Genomic DNA, 20,891 nt, shown 5'->3' on the forward strand with positions numbered 1-20,891 from the left:
TTTACTACATAAATTACATTTGTTTACAAATGCAAGAATATATGTTAATTTTTCAACTAGAGAAGTCATGGTCACTCTTCAATAATGACTACATGTAGTCATGACAGCTGTACAAGTTCCAGGTGATTTATGTTATACAGTTATATTCATTAATTTCTGAAAAAAAGTTTAGGATTCAAAACGAGGTCCTTCATCTTACTTTTTCATTTTTTTACATCATCTGGTTAGAATATATTAAGCTGGTCCTCGATCGACTACTACACTCAATGACTTAGTTCAAAGACAGCGTAAATACGAGCGTTTTATATTTTATCATATTTAGCGTGTCAAATTTTTGTTTATAAATTTACATAAAATCCTTACAAATGCGAACATACTTCCGGTTTTTTGTTCCGTGTCAAAATTCACCTCGTTTTTTAAAATTAAAACATAATTTCCATACCCAGAAGCAATCTTATCTGAATAAATATGAATTGATTTAATTACGTTTATTTAAACTGACAAATTGTGTTGGCTAATTAATAATTTCTTTGAATGTTCAGTTGATTCACCTCAAAATGTCCACCATGCAATAATATATATTTCCTGTCGCGACTAAACAGTTTATCTAACTGATGTTGAAAGAATAATATATAATTTTTAAGTATGATCAAACAAAATTTAAAGTATCCATATATTTGTAGACAAGTTAATATATACTTACAAAACTTCTAATACAATCTTCTTCTGGGTGATGTGCTGTTTTGGATTTAGGAGTGACTTGACCAACGCGCGTATGCAGAGAAATGCCGCCAAAAGCCGCGCACGCGTGCTTTCGTTCTATTTGATAATTTCCGACTATCATTTTTGTCAATATGACGATATAATTATATTGTGGACTTAATTAGTTAAAGTTGGTCATTCGTTTGGCATTTATATACAACCTGAACTTGAAAAAGTCACCATTTCTGCTATTCAGTTTTATCACCGCTTAGTATTCATAGGCGGATCATATGTGTGTGTGTGTGTGTGGGGGGGGGGGGAGGGGGGGGGGTAAATTATAAATGGAATCACTGAAGCATGACTAGAGCGGACCCCTATATATTATAGGTTATAGTCAGTGCCCTTTTAAAAAAAATCTGGATCTGCCACTGTTTTAATTAATTGTTTGTAATTAACCAAAAAAAATATATTGAGACTTTTAAGTCGTATCGGGAGTCGTATACAATTGAATAAGAGGGAAAATGTATAAAGTAGAATTGCATTTAATATAAAAACTGTTGAACATGCACTTATAATTATTAACTATAAGCTAAATTGAGTAAAAATAGGTTGAAATATGAAAAAAAATATTGTCAATTAAATAAAAGAAACACAAAAATAAAAAAGGGGGTCCACTTCACCAGCGCTTATAACAATTTAGCTATTTCTTATTGTTTTTTAGTTTCTGTGTGTAACCACAGCCAGTGCCTTGATTTGAACATAAAAGAATCAACTTTTAAACAGCATTTTTCAACATATATACCTTCAACATTAAAGATTCAACCAAAATTCAGCAAACAGTGTACTTTCTGTAACCTAAATTCAACGTTGAAGAATCAACCTATATTAAACGTTGAAATAACATACTTTCTGTTACCTAAATTCAACGTTGAAGATTCAACCAAATCCAACGTTGAAACAACATACTTTCTGCAACCTAAACTCAACGTTGCTATTTCAACGTTGAAACAACGTTGAAACAACGTCATGACCAAACATCAACCATTTATCAACGTTGAAATGACGTTGAGTGCCGGGTGGGATGCCACCAGAAATGCACCAACTATGCACGAAGAATTTTACCTAAATTCGACTTGTCTATCTGACCTAAATTGCCACCAAATATGCACCAAAAATGTACCAACCTATTTATACATTATAAAATCCTACTTAAACTAACACATGCAAAAAGGCTATGACCTCTATGAAATTAGATACATTACACACTACTGATAAATATGATACAAAAATAAAATGTAAAAAGAATGAAATAAATGACTTTAACAGATAAGAGAATTATTACGTGGCATTGGTATTATGCAATAAAACTCAAGTTCTTGTGTAGTGCACCAATAAACTATTCATTTTACACCTGTGATTGTAAATAAGATGTACGTGTTATTCGCCTCACATTATGAAAGATACCCATAAATAATACGCTTAATCATTTACATCTCAACAAGGTTTGCTTTTAAATACAATACACATTACACAAAATTATTCATATTCTCTTACATTTCCTTTGTCATTGAAATCCTTTGTTCCTTCAAGAAAGTATAAAATGAACACATAATCTAAAATAGAAATACAGTTGGGATAAGTTCTAACATCTCTTTCAAACAGATAGAATAAACTGTCAATGAACAGCTCTGAACCATTTAAGATAGAACTGTCAAAACCTATTTTAGGGTAGAACTGTCAGAATCAGCTCTAAATGACAAGAACTGTTAGTTTATTTTGGTAAAACAGTTCTAATTGGGGTTTTTATAGCAGCTGGTAGTGATTCAGAAAAAGGGCAGATATCTGAATATTTCCTTGTCAGTCATCTTTAAGATCCAACAGATAGTAAAAAATATTTGCAGTCTTATAAGTCTGTTTTTGTTGTGTTATTTCTCCGTGTTTTTTTGTTAATGCTTTAATCAAAAACATGTGTGTTTGAAGTTATTATGCTTCATCTGCACTTGAAAATGTTTGTCAAATTCGTCCGTTATTGTTTCATCAGACGTACTTGTGATATATTGTCTTTTGAAAGATCATTATTCATTCGAGCACCATTATTTATTACAAATATATAAATGGATTACACGTTATCCATATGACATACGTTCCACCTGAGTGTATCTGACATATTAAAGTCTTGTGTATAAGAGAGTACCGGGATAATTGGTGTTTTAATATGGCGATTGAAAATCTCGTACAGCGTGACATTTTTTATGCACATGCCTAGCTTTGACATGGCGAATTCAACAAATGTAATAATCTGAATAGATTTCCACTTGCAAAGGTCGACAACGATGTTTAAGATTGACGCTACTCTGATGAAAACTTAACATGAGGTGAAACGGCCCATACACTGATGCTTTTTTTGCACACGATTTTGTATTGATCTCAACACTGCATACTAGAGCTCATCATTCACAAATCATGAGATATATATAATAAATAGTTCTTAAAAAGAAGGACCTAGATTTAGGATCCTTACGCAAATCAACAGGATGACAAGGCAAATATGTTACAGCTCTTTCGTCACTATTTTTAGCAACAGTGAGTGTGTAAGCTGTCTTTTTTAGATAAAAAAAAGTTTAATATGGTTGTTATCAAATATAACAAAATGATTTATATTATTAAATAGGAAACAAACATACCAAAATGTGTATTTGTGTTATATTTTAGAAAGTGTTACTATATTTGGCAAACTGTAATAATATTCATGCAGTTGTGTAGTTTATTCATGTTATATTTTCTACAAAGATTGCTCGTTTTAAATTTGTAATTGTGAATATTGATAAACAGTTTTTATTCCTGTATTGCTATGAATCTCATTGTATGACCAAACTCAGTAAAGACACGTCATTGTTACATTTGGTTAACACATTCAATAATACCTACCGTTATCTTGATGATATTTTTCGTCAAATAATCCAGAGTTCTCTAAATATACTACCGAAATTTACCCAAATGAACTTACTTTAAATTAATCTAACATAAACAGCAGTAGTTGTCCTTTTCTAGATTTAGACATTTCAATTTCTAAAGGGAAACTCCATACTAAAATTTACGACAAAAGAGACGATTGTTCATTCATAATTGTTAAATTTACTTTTTTAGACGGCGATGTTCATTTGGCTCCATCATACGGTGTCTATATATCCCAACTCGTTCGTTATGCCCGTGTGTATAGTGATGTCATAGAGATTGTTTTATAGAATGACCATAAACCCACTTATTCATGGTATGGCATCAATATTTCTGACCTGACACTACGTACTTTTAATGATAATTGCTTTATTCTTTAGAATTTAATTTGCAATGTTTCGGGTTCTTTCGGGAATACTCCCAGGTAAACCCTCATCAGAGGCCGACCTTTCATATCTTGATCTCTCATTCACCCACTCTATCTCATTCGCCCACTCCCACACTCTCTCATTCGCCCATTCTCTTTCATCCACTCACTCTTTCTCATTCATCCACTCTATCTCATTCGCCCACACCCACTCTCTCTCATTCGCCCACTCCCACTCTCTCCCATTCGCCCATTCTCTTTCATTCACTCACTCTCACATTCACCCACCCTCTCTCATTCGCCCATTCTCTTTAGTTCACTCACTCTCTCTCATTCACCCACTCTCTCTCTTATTCACACATAAACTTGAATGTCACCTTTCCATTGACATCACCCAGGGCTTTTTTACAACCCAACAGGTTATCACCATAGATGCAGTGTCTGGCTGAGGCAGCCAAATGTTCTAGTCCGCTGTGAGTTAACACAGTATATCCAGGAGAACACCACTGTCCACCAGTATCTGGGAAAGGTCGGCACCCTCACCTTCCGTTTTTTTCATTAGGGGAGGAGCAAAATCAATGAGTAAACGCGAAACATTTTATTTCAATCAATATTTTGTATGCTTTGGTTTTTTTACAATTGACTTCTTTGATTTTAATCTTCCCGAAGAAACTTCGTGTCATTTTGCTATCATCTGCATGATGATTGTTTATCGTCTATCTACTTTTTAAATTTGATTTACTAAACATATTTTAAATGACGAACAATTGAGAAACTTACATATAGCCATATTAAAGGGTAGTAACTGCAATTTGGTGTTTTTAATGTAAATTTATATTTACCAGTCTACAAAAGAAACGATACACAAGTTTGAACTCCAATTTATCATTAAATATAATAAATAACTATAGGAAAAACTGATACATTATCCAATGAAAATATTCATTTACAAAGCAAATGCATATGATTAACAGAATCTGAGCAAATTGGAAAATTAGAAAATACCGAGTTATTGAACACAGGGGTCAAATTTATTTTGCGGAAAATGATGACAAAAGTAGGCACATAATTTGTAAGATGAGTATTCAGTATTCAAATATTTGCAAATGCATTCAGAATTGTAAGTTCTAATATCGATTTTTTAATTTTTGGTAAAGAATACGATTTTTGAAAAAAAAAAAATTAAAAAGAAAAATATTCGCGTTTTTGCCTCAAATCAATGGTTATGATAAGCAAATAACACTCTGTATAAAAAAAGACTAATTGGGTAATTATTTACCTTGGTAAAGTGTATCCAATTTCATTAAATATCGATAATACATTGCCTTATATCGTTTTTATTGTTGACTAGTATAGATAACAAATGTCGGGGAAAAAAGTCCATATTTCATTCTATAAACTCCTTAATTTTTCAACCCAGATCTAAAGTGGCACTTCAGCGAAAACAAGCATATATATGCAAGTTGTGAATTGCTTGATTATTTGTTGTTTTTTTTTCTTACCAGCAAAATCTTTTCAAACCTCAAAATAATATAGAGGCAGATTTCCCTTACTAGATTTTATTTCGCATTGTCTTTGTTTACATTAATGATGCTTCAGATATTAACCAAATGTCAATTGATTTTCAACATTAAAGAATTAGTAAACTATGACACGTCAGGTAGCTTGATATCAAAAATAACGAGTTGTGTTATGACTGATTTAATTTCAATATAATAATGAACGATCCTTCGGCGAGTTTATTCTTACTTTTTAAACTAAATAACGAGAGTTTATATCAAGTGATATCCAATTTTCATGAGATTTTTAAGCCTATTTCTATCATGGTAAACACTCTTTTTGTGTTAAATCAAAAATTCCGCGAAAAGTTTATCTAATCTTTTGCACATATATACCATGAGTGACAATCTTTTAAATAACTTCAGACGTTTTAATACTTTTTATACGCTGCAAATTGTAAAAAAAAATGACAAAAAGAATATTTCCAGGAGAAAACTGTCACAGTACGTGTTTTTTTTTTATATTTTTAAAGAAATCATAAATCCGTAGCCATGGATAAAATGTACACCGTCTTAACCTTTGAAAGTCATCAATGAACTTGCAAATAGCCAATGGAAATGTCGTAATGTCGTCTCATGATGTGGAGATGCCAATCAAGTTAACGAGTTTTTGTATCACTTTTTGGTGTCACACTCCGTGCAGTGTGGATATTGGATATATCTCAGATAGATAGATAGATAGATAGTTTATTAACGTCTCACCATTAATATACACAATGAAATACATATGTTACAGAAAATAGGTGAAATTAGGAATTACATGTAATTACTAAAATGAAGAAATTACATGTAATTCCCGATGCACTTAGTTAATACAAGTAATTTCTGAAACTGCCCAGTTATTACCATTAATTACTAATTTTAAAATGAATTTTTACACCTATTTACTAACTGTTGACAAAGACATCTGTTATTCTATTCTTGTACTGTTTTATGCAAATATTGCCCTTCAGCGCAAGAATATGTGATTCAGGATTATCAGTTTAAAAAAAAAACACACAAACATAATGTACTAATGCTAAATATATTAACATATTTGAAAATATTTATTTGATTGTTTTGGAAATTTTGTATTTCTGTGATACGTTAAACATAGATATAAGAAGATGTGGTATGGGTGCCAATCGGACAACTCTCCATACATGTATATTGTATATTTGCTATGTAAAGATATTTTTTTTTAAACATAAACTGTCTCAATTAACTGAACTAAAGGCGATCTTTAGTGGTTAAGCGTGCAATATTTTTGAAAATTCACAACCTAACACAAGAGTTAAAGATCTGAGAAAACAAGAATAATCTTAAAATTGCCAGAATCTGTTTTGGGATCGGAGTTTTCCAAGAGGAGATCTAAACCTATATCTTAAAAGATTTGCAAATGGTTAAAACGCTGTGAGCCATTGCTCCGTGTTAAAGGCTGTATTTTGACCTATAATGGTTTACTTTTACAAATTGGGACTTGGATGGAGAGTTGTCTCATTGGCACTCATACAACCTCTTCTTATATCTATAAAACAAAAACCTTGAGTAAAAGAATATCCCATTTTCATTCCAGTACATTATATCTTTCATGCTGTTTTCAAAATTTGGTTGTAAAAAAAAAAAAGTACAATCATGTTTTATTTTTCTTTTGGTATTTTCAGTTTAAGGCCAATCTTAAAAGTCAAATAACAAAAATACTGAACTCAATGGAAAATTAGAAACGAAAAGTCCTTAATCAAATGGTAAATTCAAAATTTCAAAGACATCAAATGAATGGAAAACAACCTTTATATTCATATTCTTGACTTGGTACAGGCATTTCCTTATGAAGACAATCATGGAGTAAATGTTCCTAGGTAGTAGGTGCTATAAGTAGAGCAGGATCTGCTAACCCTTTCGCAGCACCTACGGTCACTCACATACTGTTGTTTTGTTCGTGTTCCTTAGTCCGGCTTTAGTTTTATGTATCTTTGATTCTCCACTGACTAGCTTGACATGTGGCATTTAGACTAACGGCCTATCAAAATGACCAAGGCTTTAGTACGAAGAACCTTGCATTTGTAGTACATTGTTTGACTTCCCAAATATTTTTGCAAAATATTAACTTTTTCAATATTCGGAGCTTTATGAAAGCCCCATATCTTACTGCCATAGCATAACAAACTATTAATATATGTATCAAACAAATTTAAGTATGTGAAAATATTCAAATATAAGGATGATGCTTTTTATTTCAAAGCAAATGCCGCTGTTTTACCTTGCTCTGCTAATTGTTTCTGAGTTTAAATAAAAAGTACCGTTACAAATCAACAGTACTCCTAAGTAACAAAATTCATCAACAATGTCAATAATATTACCATCAAAATATCATTTTTCGTCTACCCTCACATAATCTTTTTATAAATAACATTAGTTGTGTGATACAATTGTTTTTAGAGAGTTTATTTTCGAATTATGATTTTGAATGATCCTCTGGTATCTTTCGCTCCTCCTTTGTTAAACTCCATTTATCAGTGTACAATAAAAGTGTGTCTAATAACATTGAGAATGGAAATTGGGATTGTGTAAAAGAGACAACCATACCAAAGAGTTAATACAATTTGTAAGTCTCGCCTACTTTTGCTATTGTCTATGTTTTCGGTGTGATAAAGGAATGCACATTATAGATTTACAGTTAATAAAATAAAAATCCAGGATGGTTTATGAATCTAACAAATGTTTTAAAAACTTTAGCTGCAGACTGTATGTAATGTTTACTGGAAGAAAAACTAAGTCAATTTATAAGTAATGTACGGAAACAGGAAATCATTTATTACTAAATCCCCTTCTAGATACTAGCTTTAAATCATAAACAAGCTTCGTCTCCATGCATTAAACAAACTGTACTAGTGAACTGCTCTGAGAAACACAAAGGATGATCCTATTCTGTACTTTGTGTCTCTTGAAGAAACATTTGATGTGCTCAAGATTTCCCACAGTTTCAAAAATAAAAAATCAGCTGTTTTCTAATAATAAAGGACCTTTGATTTTTTAATCCTCAAGTCAGCCCTACAATTCGTACCCTACTGAAAATGTCTATGGGATTCCACTGGATTTCCAGTGAAATCACACTAGTATTCAGTGGAAAAAAATATTCCGATGGAATCCCACAACAGTTTCATCCAAAACATCTGGAATATTTTTCACACTGTAGTTCTAATGGAAAATCAGTGAAATTTCCAATGAAACTTTCAAAGATTTTCCAATAAATTTCCAGTGGAATATCATTGTTCATATTTCAGTGGAGTTTTAATTTAATGCAAATATTCCAGTGGAATTTTGGACTTAGAAATTTAAAGGAATACTTCTAATTAAACATTTTCAAATAAGTGCATGATTATAATATAAAGGATTTAATTTGTAAATATTTAATTTGCTGGCTTGATAAGAAATTAAATATTATAATATATGGGATGTTATGAATATTTCATAAACCTACATATATACATGTATATGAAACATTTGTTGAAAAAAGTTACATGGTTAAATGTAATATGAAATCACTTGCCTAGCAATAAATGAAAATAATCATTTGGTCTGAAAAGAACACCCCCCCCCCCTTCCCCCAATAAAATAAGTAAAATGGTAGCTCCTCAGATGTAGAGTGCATAAAATGCATCACCATATAGCCTATGCCACATTGAAAGGATACATTTTAACTACTAAGAAATATAATTAAATGTGCAATAATATAAATAAAATTTATTCTGCTTTGAGAAAAATATTTTCTATCAAATAGGTTAAGATTCTGTTTGATTTAATGAACAAAAAAAATTAAGATTATTTTTGGAAAATGTGCATGGCCCTTAAAAGGGTCGTTTTTAAACAGATCTGTTGCTGAAATTATCTTCAGTCTGTACGAATTGTTAAGATAACTCCGTGTTTTTCTTCAAGTGACCGTACTGACTGCCCTGCACTACAGTCTACATGTACATTTACATGTATACAATAATATAATTATTTCTCATTTGACTTCATCATGTTCATGTACTGTTACTGGTCTACTGTTCTTTTGAGAAAAATAAAGTGAACGGCTTTCATTTTCCACATTGTTCTATAAACTGTTTCGGTATCTTAACTTTGTCGGTGTGATGAATTTTTCATCATTTTCATATCTTGAACTCGGGTCACAGTTGCCGTCGAAGATGACAAAACTAGAAGTTAATCTATAGAAACATTTCACATACTATCCAGTCCAATCAATTGTACGCCTTATGTCAGTGTTTTGGCATAATTTGAGCAGAAAATTCGTGAAACTGTGGTCTATAATGTTGTTTTTCAACGCACATATACATCCATGGAGGCTGCCATTTTGTTCTATCAGACTATAAATATAACCGCTGATTTGATTGGATAACTCAATTTCCGGGATTTCCGATCGGCCAATCAGATCGTCGTTATTATTAATACACGGAATGTGTTCAAATTTGAAACTAAAAATATTGTACGAGTAAGTATCCTGTCCGGCTGTGGTTACATTAATCATGTTAATAATTATTAATACCCAACAAACATTGAAAAATTAAGAAATCGACATTGAGGACAGAACATTTAGACATGACATTAGCTATTGAACCAAGAATTTACGATGAGACGATGTGCTGATGTAATGCAGACAGCAGATACAGGTAATTTTTATGAGATTTTACATTTGACTTGTTTTGGATCATGAATATTTTTAATTAAAATTAAAAAAAGTTATACACCCCTTTAGTTTCATTCATGGGCTCATTCAGTTCACACTTTGAGGATGACCATTTTGTGTTCTGAAAAGGGGGATGTGGAAATGTGTATTAATATTATTATTCAATAGTCAATTACATTTTGTGTCTTCACAATCAAGGAAAGATGTTTACTACACAATGACCGGCACATTCAACTAATTGTGTCATGTTCTGATTTGGATGGACATGCAACACAAAACATCCATAAAAACATTAAGCATGGCTAAGGTTGTGCTTTTGAAGCTTTATACTTAAATGAAAGAAGTTTCTTAATTACATGTATATATGTACATTGTATGATAAATATCGGTAATATACGATGCATACAGGTCATGACCACAATTAATAAAATGTTTTTCCAATTTATTTTTTTTAGGTTGTCCATATTTAAAAGGGATTCATCAGGGTGAAGGTTTAAATATCATCAACACTATAATGATACAAAGCTGCAAAAATGACGTCTGTGCATCGATCAATATCCACTCTAATAATATGAAAACACGATGAAAACAAACGAACCAGCAGCAGACAAGAAATTTGAGTATAAGATTATTGAAAGGTACTTATTAAATTATTTTCATCCTTCCCACACTTGAAATAAAAATACATTAATCATTCACATCTACAAGCTGTAAACACATCTCAAAAACATTGATCTGATCATCATGCACAATGGCTAATCATGGCTATTGTGTGAATAAAATTAGGTGTCTGGTATGCTTCAACCAGATGGCAAACTAACAACAAACACAACACAAAAGGGAAAGATAATATGAGGCTAAATAAAAATAAATGCATGGTTCCATTTACCCTACCTGCCCTACTTTTTAGACTTAACAATAGCCTTTCCTAAAGATTTGTTTGGTCATTTTTCATTAAGCACTGTTAAAGTCAGAATGTTGCTCCCATAGACTTAATGTAAAAAAAAAACCCATTAAATAAAAAATAATCCCTACCTACCTACCCTATTTTTTTTAGATGTAAATGGAACCACACATACTATTTTATTTGGCCTGAGAGAGACACCTGATCCATGATCCATGAATTATAAAAGTATATTTTGATAAAAGGAGATGTGTGTTGTTAGTCTAAGAGACAGCAACCCAGCAACTATGGCCAAAGATATATAGAGAAAACATAGTCTTCAACAATAGACATACATGTGTCTAAATTGCCCTGAGTGTATAAATGTCGTAACTAAATTAAACAAACACTACAAACATATGCCAGTAACATATATTTTTTAATAATTGCAGATCATGCAGACTAAAGCATGGTATTGTAATGTTATTTTAATTCAAAATTCTATGCATGTATGATTTTTTTTCTTTCAGATTAATCAATAAAGAATTAATGGAACAGGATTGGAAATAAACTCATCATAGATACCAGGATTAAATTTTATATTTACGCCAGACGCGCGTTTCGTCTACAAAAGCTCATCAGTGACGCTCGAATCCAAAAAAATTAAAGGCCAAATAAAGTACGAAGTTGAAGAGCATTGAGGACCAAAATTCCTTAAAGTTTTGCCAAATACAGCTCAGGTAATCTATTCCTGGGGTAGCAAAGCCTTAGTATTTCAAAAATTCAAAAGTTTTGTAAACAGTTAATTTATAAATATGGAATGCATAAACTTTGGACTTATTTCATGAATAATATCAATGCATGATGAAGGAAACTGACCAAACTGACAAACTATTTCATATGCATGTAAACTGGAAAATTTTGTTTGTTTAATGCAAGAAATTTTTTTTTGTAAAATTGAAAATTTAAACTATTTGTGAAAGATGTCAAGAGGACCAAACGTTACCATGGACTTATGAATGGTTTAACCGGAAAAATGATTTACATGTACAATTAAATACATCTTTGGCTAAAAAATGATAATTTATCAACATTAATATTTTAAAGAGGTTGATCTTTTCGTTTAAAAGGTCTTAAATGTGGATAATGTATAAACTGTTGTAATTTCTTTAATTGCTGACTTGCATTAAAATGGTTATTGTTTTATTTCAAGTTTTCTTATTAATTCATTCAAAAATAAGCAGTGCATGCAAAATGATATCTTACATTTCAGTGGAATTGTCAATTTCCGTTGAAATATCACTGGTTTTCTTTGGTTGATTGTTACAATTTCCAATGAAATTACCACTGGTATCCCAGTTGAAAACAATAAATGTCCAGTGGGAAAACAATGGTATTCCAATGAAGTTTTCACTGGTATTTCAATGGAATTTCCACTGTATTCCACTCGAGTATTTACCGGAATCCCACTGGATATTCCACTGATATCCCAATGGAAAACAATGAATGTCCAATGAAAATCCCGACCAAATTTCCCAGTGGTAATACAGTGGTATTCCAATAGAACTCCAATGGAACACTACTGGTATTTTCAGTGAAATCCCATTTTACATTTTCAGAAGGGTACCCCTTTACTTTCAACTGCCTTAGGCAAAGTTGACCTAAGTTTGGTCCTTTTACATCCTTGGCTTTCAAATATTCGGTTTTGAGCGTTCCTAGCGAAGGTTAATCAAGAAAAGCGCTTCTGACACATGAAATTTATAAAGTGTTGTTTTCATTATTTATAAGGTTTCTTGAACATATACATATATCATAAAAACATAAATATATATTAATGTCATTCTTAAAAGAATTATGAGAGACATCATGCAATAAATAGATAACAGGCCACAACTGAAAGAGAATTTCATTTAAAACAGCCCATATTTGACAAATTGTTGTCAATATGTCTTTGTCTTCGAAGTGCATTATGCAAATACGAAGAAACGTGTATTCAGTTGTTAAATTTTATTACAACAATGTACATGATGTATTTGTCATGTTAAACATTTTGTCAACAAGGAAAGTTCAAAGACAAACCATAACAGAAATGCACTCATCTATATAATAAATAAGATTTAAGATAAGATTTATTTTATTTAAGTGTCACCATCCATTACAGTATCTATATATATATATATTTGTTTAGGGGCCAGCTGAAGGACGCCTCCGGGTGCGGGAATTTCTCGCTGCATTGAAGACCTGTTGGTGACTTTCTGCTGTTGTCTGTTCTATGGTCGGATTGTTGTCTCTTTGACACATTCCGCATTTCCATTCTCAATTTTATATACACATAAAGTCATAAGAACCTAACATTAAGTAGAAGGATGCCAGCCAAAAACGACTTATGAGACACTATCATTAAAACAAACATCTAATACATACATATAAAAAGGACAACTTTTTTACGTTAAAAAAGTATTTAGTAAATAAAACAAACAAAAAAATAACATATATAATTTCTAGATGACATGTTTTCGTCGGTAAAACATAGAATAAATGGAACTAGCTAAAAGAGGAACCATATTCTCATTACACATTAGATAACGAAGTTTTTCAATATCGCATAAATACTCAAAATCAACATTTAAAAGACAGGCTTTGGCATATAATTCATGTCTGATATCAGAGTAAAAACTAAATTAAAAAAAAAGTGTTTTTCATCTTCAATTTGGCCATTTTCACAAAAAATACACACACGGTCTTGTAGAGGTTCTGGTGGTCTAGCATATCGACCTGTTTCAACTTTATATATATGTATATATGATACGTAGAAGAGATATGGTGCAATTTGTAAAATATATTGTTTGAAATATGTTTTTTTTTAAATTTTTATTCTGTTTCTTAACCTACCGAAATAAAAGTGCATATGTATATTTTTCATCCTTTACAGAACTTAGAACTTAGAACTTTATTAACACTCTAGACAGTTTACACTGTAACAAGAGGCAGACAAATGATACAAATAATAATTTACAATGGTGAACAAGATAGAAAGAAATATACATACAGGTCCATGTATATTTGCGTCCATTCGTTTTTCATTTTGAAATATCAAAAACAAAAAACAAAGAACGGGAGTGTTTTCATTTTTCGTTTTTGATTTCTCAAAAACCAAACTGAAAAACAAAAGTGTTTTCGTTTTTCGTTTTTGATTCCTCTAAAACCAAAACGGAAAACGAAAGTGTTTTCATTTTTTGTTTTTGATTTCTCTAAAACCAAAATGAAAATCAAAAGTGTTTCCGTTTTTCGTTTTTGATTTCACTAATGATGAATTTTGTATGTAATTTTAATCATTTCTCGTTTTATTATGTACAATGTTTTCCTTTCTTGTTTCACAGTCATTGATAGTAAATAATGCCAATGTAAACACCCCGGTGTTTGTTCGACATAATGTAGACAAAATAGACCGCCTGACTTATGAATTGAACTACGGTGATAAATGAATCAAAGCCTTTCAAATTACCTTGTTTATATCTTTACTTAAAAAAAAGATTTATTATATCTAAATATTAAACGAATCATAAATTTAAATTGTACAATATGATATTATATAAAGATGGTACAAATAGATAGGTAGATTACAACATCACATTAACAAGGGAGGTTACTACTTTTAAAACTCATTAGAAAACTAGCCCAGTCGTTAAAGTATACATGCACAGCGGTTATCAGATCTATAATAGTATTTAAATCGAAGTTAATGTCGACGGATGCAAAGGTCTTTATCAATCTGAACAATAAGGGTGCTTGATCTTTACTTTGAAGTTTAGAAAGGTTGATCTCAGATGTTTAGAATCGATTACCAACGTCCATCTGCCATGGCAGTATTATACGAACATTCAGGACGATAATGTGTTTTGCTTGATCAATTGATTGAAAAACATATTTGCGCAATTTCACAATTCAAACCGGGATTAGCATTCAATCATTTTGCCATTTGGAGCCTATTCGGTATTAGTTATGCTTATTTGTGAAAGTTATATGGTGACATTAACTGGAGGGTGTGGATGGGGGTTTAAGGAATAGAGAATAGTAGGCAAAAAATATATATTAAAGAGACAATGAACCAAGACATAAAAAAATAGAACAATGAGGTGTTCAAATATGAATAGAACAAAATAATTGGCAAAAAGTAAAAAGAAATAAAGAATAGAGATAAATGGCCTAAAACACTAATTAAAAAATAGAGAAAAATGGTATAACATATCAAAGAATACAGAAATGAAGAACCCCGCATCCAGACCATCGTACTTGTTGCCTAAACCAACGTTATTTTGTCTTCGGTAGATTGTTATTGGTTATCATACGTTTTCTTTTTATTTCTTTGCCTATCAATTAAGACGTGAGCTTTCATAATTTGCCAGCTTATTACATTATAAAAAAGACTAAGCCGAACATCACCCTGGATTTTTCTCAAGGAGACCTCAGCTACCCACCCTACCACACCATTACCGAAAAGTTAATAAAATAATTCTACGGCAATACTTCTGTCCGCACTAGGTGCAAAGGGAAGCTGGGTAGCTGAGGTTTAAAGTAGAAACAATCCAGGGTGTTGTTCGGTTTAGTTTTTTTTTTCTAAAGTAGGACCAAATTTGAGGTCGGATACCCTACCTAACCCTTCCCGAAAAGATGATTAAAAAAATTCTACGGCAATACTTTTTTCCGCACTAGGTGCAAACGTAAGCTAGAGATCTAGCGCCTGCTTTATCAAAATTCCTAGCTTAGGTATAGCACGGATTATATTTTTTAAAGCTAATAAATAATTTCCTTGTCCACCATACTTTGAGTACAAAAAATAAACCTTTCGTCCAATCATAAGTAAGCGAAATCCACTGGTTCAGAAGTAAAATGTTTTGTCAAAACAGTTTTGTGTGGCAAAAAAAAAGTTAAAGCACGAGTGAAACTTTCTGTTCTTCTAATGCAGAACAATAGTTACTTTTCATGAACTATTTGACAGGATGCCGAGAATATGGAAAGTTATTTCACACAATAGTACAATTTTGCCAACATTTAAAATAATTTCATAATTATTTACGATTCTATATACACTCAAAAGTGTTGACTATTTAAAATGTAAAGCGTGCAGCACGCTGTGTGATATATTGAAAGCGATTTCTATTGTCTTTATATAATTAATGAACAAGAAATGAAATTTTAAAATTCCATGAATAATGTCTTTGACTGCTTCATTATATATTAAAAACTAATAATATAGTGGTTATATATTAATAAAAATAGCTGAAGAACGTTTGAATATTATGCAACATTTGGGTTTATATAAATATCTGAAAACTGGCTGATAGCGAAGTGGCTGCTAGCGAGAGGCTGCTTGCTTGAGCCTGGTCTTACAAACTCCGCATTTTCATTCACGTCTTCACATTACAGGTTGCAACACCTTTCAAATTATTGGGTTCCAATAAATGTTTAGCAAATTATGCCAATGTGCTTTCCCATGGGGTTTTATGCAGAACAATTACCGGAAATCTATGGTAGTATGCAAAATAATTGTCAAAATCGAAATCTTACTGAACAAAGTAGATACCCACATTAAAAAAGGTTGAGACATTGAAGGCCAAATAAGTTTTCATATTTCACATTCTTGCGTGTCTAATTGTAATCAGACGGGCATTGTAGAGTTCCAAGAAGTTTACAAATTAATTTAATACAAAGGTAAAAAATAATGTAAAGTTTCATTGGTGAAATTAAGACTGAGAATGGAAATGAAGAATGTGTCAAAGAGACAACAACCAAACCAAAGAGCAGAAAACAGCCTTAAACCACCAATGGGTCTTCAACACAACGGGAAAATCCCGCAACCAGAGGCGGGCTTCAGCTGGCCCATAAATAAAAATGTATACTAGTTCAGTAAAAATGGACGTCACACTAAATTAAAAATAAGAAAAAAAACATACAAGACTAACAAAGACCAGAGGCTCCTGACTTGGGACAGGCGCAAACATGCGTCGGGGTTAAACATGTTTTGTGAGATCTCAACCCTGCCTTATACCACTATAGCTAGCCAATGTAGAGTAAACAAACACACAGCAATACGCACAGTAAAACTCAGTTTAAAAGAAGTCCGAGTCCGATGTCAGAATAGGTAACAAAAGAAACTAAGAAAAATGACAATGATTCATAACTTAACAAAGGATTACTAGCAGTTACTGACATGCCAGCTCCAGACCTCAATTATACCGATTGAAAGATTATGTCTTCATCACATGAAAATCAAGCACAATCCCTACTGTGAGGGGTTTAGCATCATACCGTCATAAAATATATGAGAAGAAAATGACTCGTATAATGCCAACAACTGGTTTTAGAATTAATGTGGTTATTACCGATGCAAAAACCCTATAAGTGAATCAATATTAATACCAAAATATGTCATCTTTAATGAGCCTCCTCATGGAGTTTTTGATTATGTGATTACTTGGCTGTTTTTTGTGTGTGTGATTATTTGATTAGTAGACCAAATATTTCATGATTATTTGATTATCTAGGTCAGTATTTTAGATTAATTAATTACAAAGTTTAAAAAATAAATTTGTGTTTATAACAAGCATATAAAATTTGGCTTGAAAGACGTCAATGTTTTTTTTGCCTCGCTCCGCTCGGAAAAATTGTTAAGAATAAAATCCGTAGATTGAGCGCGTTTGTCCAGTAATCTTATTAAAATTCATACATATATTAACGTGCTCATACATATATTATAACGAAATCAGAGATACATCTTGTAATTAGATTGGTTCGTCTAATTAAGTATTTTTATCTGAAGTAAATTTACTTACTTCTTTAATAAAGGATTTGAACATAAATGTGTCCATAGTACATGAATGCCCCACTCGCACTATCATTTTCTTTGTCCAGTGAACCGTGAGTCTGCGGTCAGAACTTTAACTTGGCATTAACTTTAGAAAGATCATATCATATGATACATGTGTACTGAGTTTCAAGCTGATTGGACTTCGACTTCATCAAAAACTACCTTGACCAAAAACATTAACCTGAAGCGGAACAGACAGATGAACGGAAGAACGAACGGACGCACAAACCGAAAAACATAATGTCCATAAATGGGACATAAAAAAAGTACTGAAATTGAATGAAGGTCTGGTAAATCTCAATGAGACCATAATAGGCATATCCAAATAAAGTTCCCTGAAGTCAAAAACAACTTCCCCCACATGAGATCTATTTCCACTACTTCTGCAATATTGTATTTATCAATAATAATATAAATAGAAATTGTATGCATGTAAATTAAAAACGATCAGGGTAAACTTATCAATCCTTTAAATAAACTTATTTCAAAAGGTTACCAATTGAACACTATATAAATAAATCTTTAAATATTGTGTATAAATATTAATTTTGTTATCAGTAACTTAAAACCATACTACATATTATTGTTATACACACCAAGGTACTACAATCTGTTGATACCTATGATTTGGCATTGCACAAGGTCATGTCTTTCTCTGACTGTTGATAACGTCTTTACACTAAGTCCATTGGATGTTGGATGTGTACTGATTGATATTTTAGTCTTAGATACATGATTTTTGTATTAGTTATTATTTACTTTGAACTAGCTGTCAGTAACTGCGATTACTCTCAGATCTGTACTTTGTGTCCTTTTTTTGTTTGTTAAGGATGTATAAATACCCTGCCACGTCCGGTCTGTGCTTTTGTTAGATGTTTTTTTTTCTGTTTTTATCGATCTGATATGTTAAGCCTTTTTCAACTGATTTTTATAGTTTGTGCTTATGTTGTGCTGTAACAAAACTGTCCCAGGTTAAGGGGAGGGTTGAGCGCTCACAAACATGTTTAATACCGCCACATACTGTATGTGCCTGTCCCAAGTTAGGAGCCTGTAGTTCAGTCGTTGTCGTTTGTTGATGTCTGTCATATTTGTTTTTTGTTTTATTGTGTTATAAATTAGGCCGTTATTTTTCTCAATTGAACTCTTTCATATTTTTCATGTGAGGCCCTAGTATACCTGACTATACTGTATGGTTTTTTTTCTCATTGTTGAAGGTGGTACGGTTGCCTACATTGTATATATAACTGCTTACATCCACCTCATTTGAACTTTGGGGATAGTTGTCACATTGGCAATCATACCACATCTCCTTATTAAAAAATGTTGAGGGGGTTGAAATTTGTATTTCTTAGGAAAGTTCCAATGTTTTCCTCCCAGGTCACACAGTTTTAATTGGATACTTTCATTTTGTTGTACCCTTGGATTTGTGTTTAGAGCCAACCAGAGCTTACTGCCTCTTGATGGGTAGTTGAAGACCATATTGTGAGCTCTAGGTGTCTTCTTGTGTATTGCATATGGTGATTTGGTGATGTCTTCATGCCATTGTCCCATTACTTTGTATAGACAGCTTATAAGTCAACCGTATCTATCAAAGACGACAAATGATGGCCAAAGCTCTCCTGGGCTTTTGTATAGTCAGTCGAGAAACAAGATATAAACTGACTTGGCTTGGTATAAACATGTATATTTAGTAAACTCGTATAAATTCAAGTCAAATTAATATTTTAAGACAACAAAAAATATAAAAGTGTAAAAAAAAATGTTTTTGATAAATGTTGAAAATATTGATAGGGCCCCGCCGAATGGCGGCGCCCTATAGTGATCAGTCTGTCCGTCCGTCCGTCCGTCCGTCCGTCCGTAACAAATTGTGTCCACTCTATATCTAGAGAACCGTTACGATTTCAAAGTTTATACTTGACATGTATATTAACCCACACCAGAGGGTGTGTCATAATGTATGTACAAATTCATAGGTCAAAGGTCAAGGTCAAAAACTTTGGTTTCAGTTTAGAACCCCATGTCCTATGGTAAAGATCGTGTCCGCTCTATATCTTGTGAACCGTTATGATTTCAAAGTTTATACATGTATGAGTGCCAACGAGACAACTCTCCCTCCAAGTCACAATTTGTAAAAGAAAAACCATTAAAGGATAAAGTACGGTCTTCAACACGGAGTTTTGGCTCACACCGAACAGCAAACTACAAAGGGCCCCAAAATGACCAGTGCAAAACCGATCAAACGGGAATACCAACGGTCTAATATATATACTAAACGAGAAACTAGAACACTTATGAACCACATCAACAAACGACAACTACTGAACATCAGGTTCCTGACTTAGGACAGGTGCAAACAAATGCAGCGGGTTTAAAAGTTTTAATAGGTACCAAATTCACCCTTACCCGAAACAATAGTGCAAATATGACCTTAAAATTTAACATTGAAGGGCTAAACTTGCATTGAGCCTTGTTTAGGCCCTAAAATAGAAAATAAAGAGATGAAGAGTAAATGGGACAACATCGCACACAATACATAGAAAAAAAGAAAATTATCAATGAACAGGGCTTTCATTCCTGTTCTTCATCTTGAAAGTAGCCGGAGGGTCTTCAACGAGGCAACGAACCATTCATACCCTAAAAACAACAGCCACACACCTGACCATGTGGATTATAATGTTTTGCTTTATCCTACATGTGTCTTTTGGTGTTGTCCCTAAATACTAAAAGTCTTACACTGAATCTATATATTTTGATATATTGTCGAACAAATAAATAAAACAAAACTTGCGTTTTAGATTAGGAAAGGGTCCGAAAGAAACGTTCAGAATGCACGATTTTGCGTCATTTTTTCCAAAATCTTTTGGGGGCCTTGAACCCTAGACCCCTCGCCT

This window comes from Mytilus californianus, unplaced genomic scaffold (assembly GCF_021869535.1).
Source record: "Mytilus californianus isolate M0D057914Y unplaced genomic scaffold, xbMytCali1.0.p SCAF_6, whole genome shotgun sequence".
In the NCBI taxonomy this organism is placed as follows: Eukaryota; Metazoa; Mollusca; class Bivalvia; order Mytilida; family Mytilidae; genus Mytilus; species Mytilus californianus.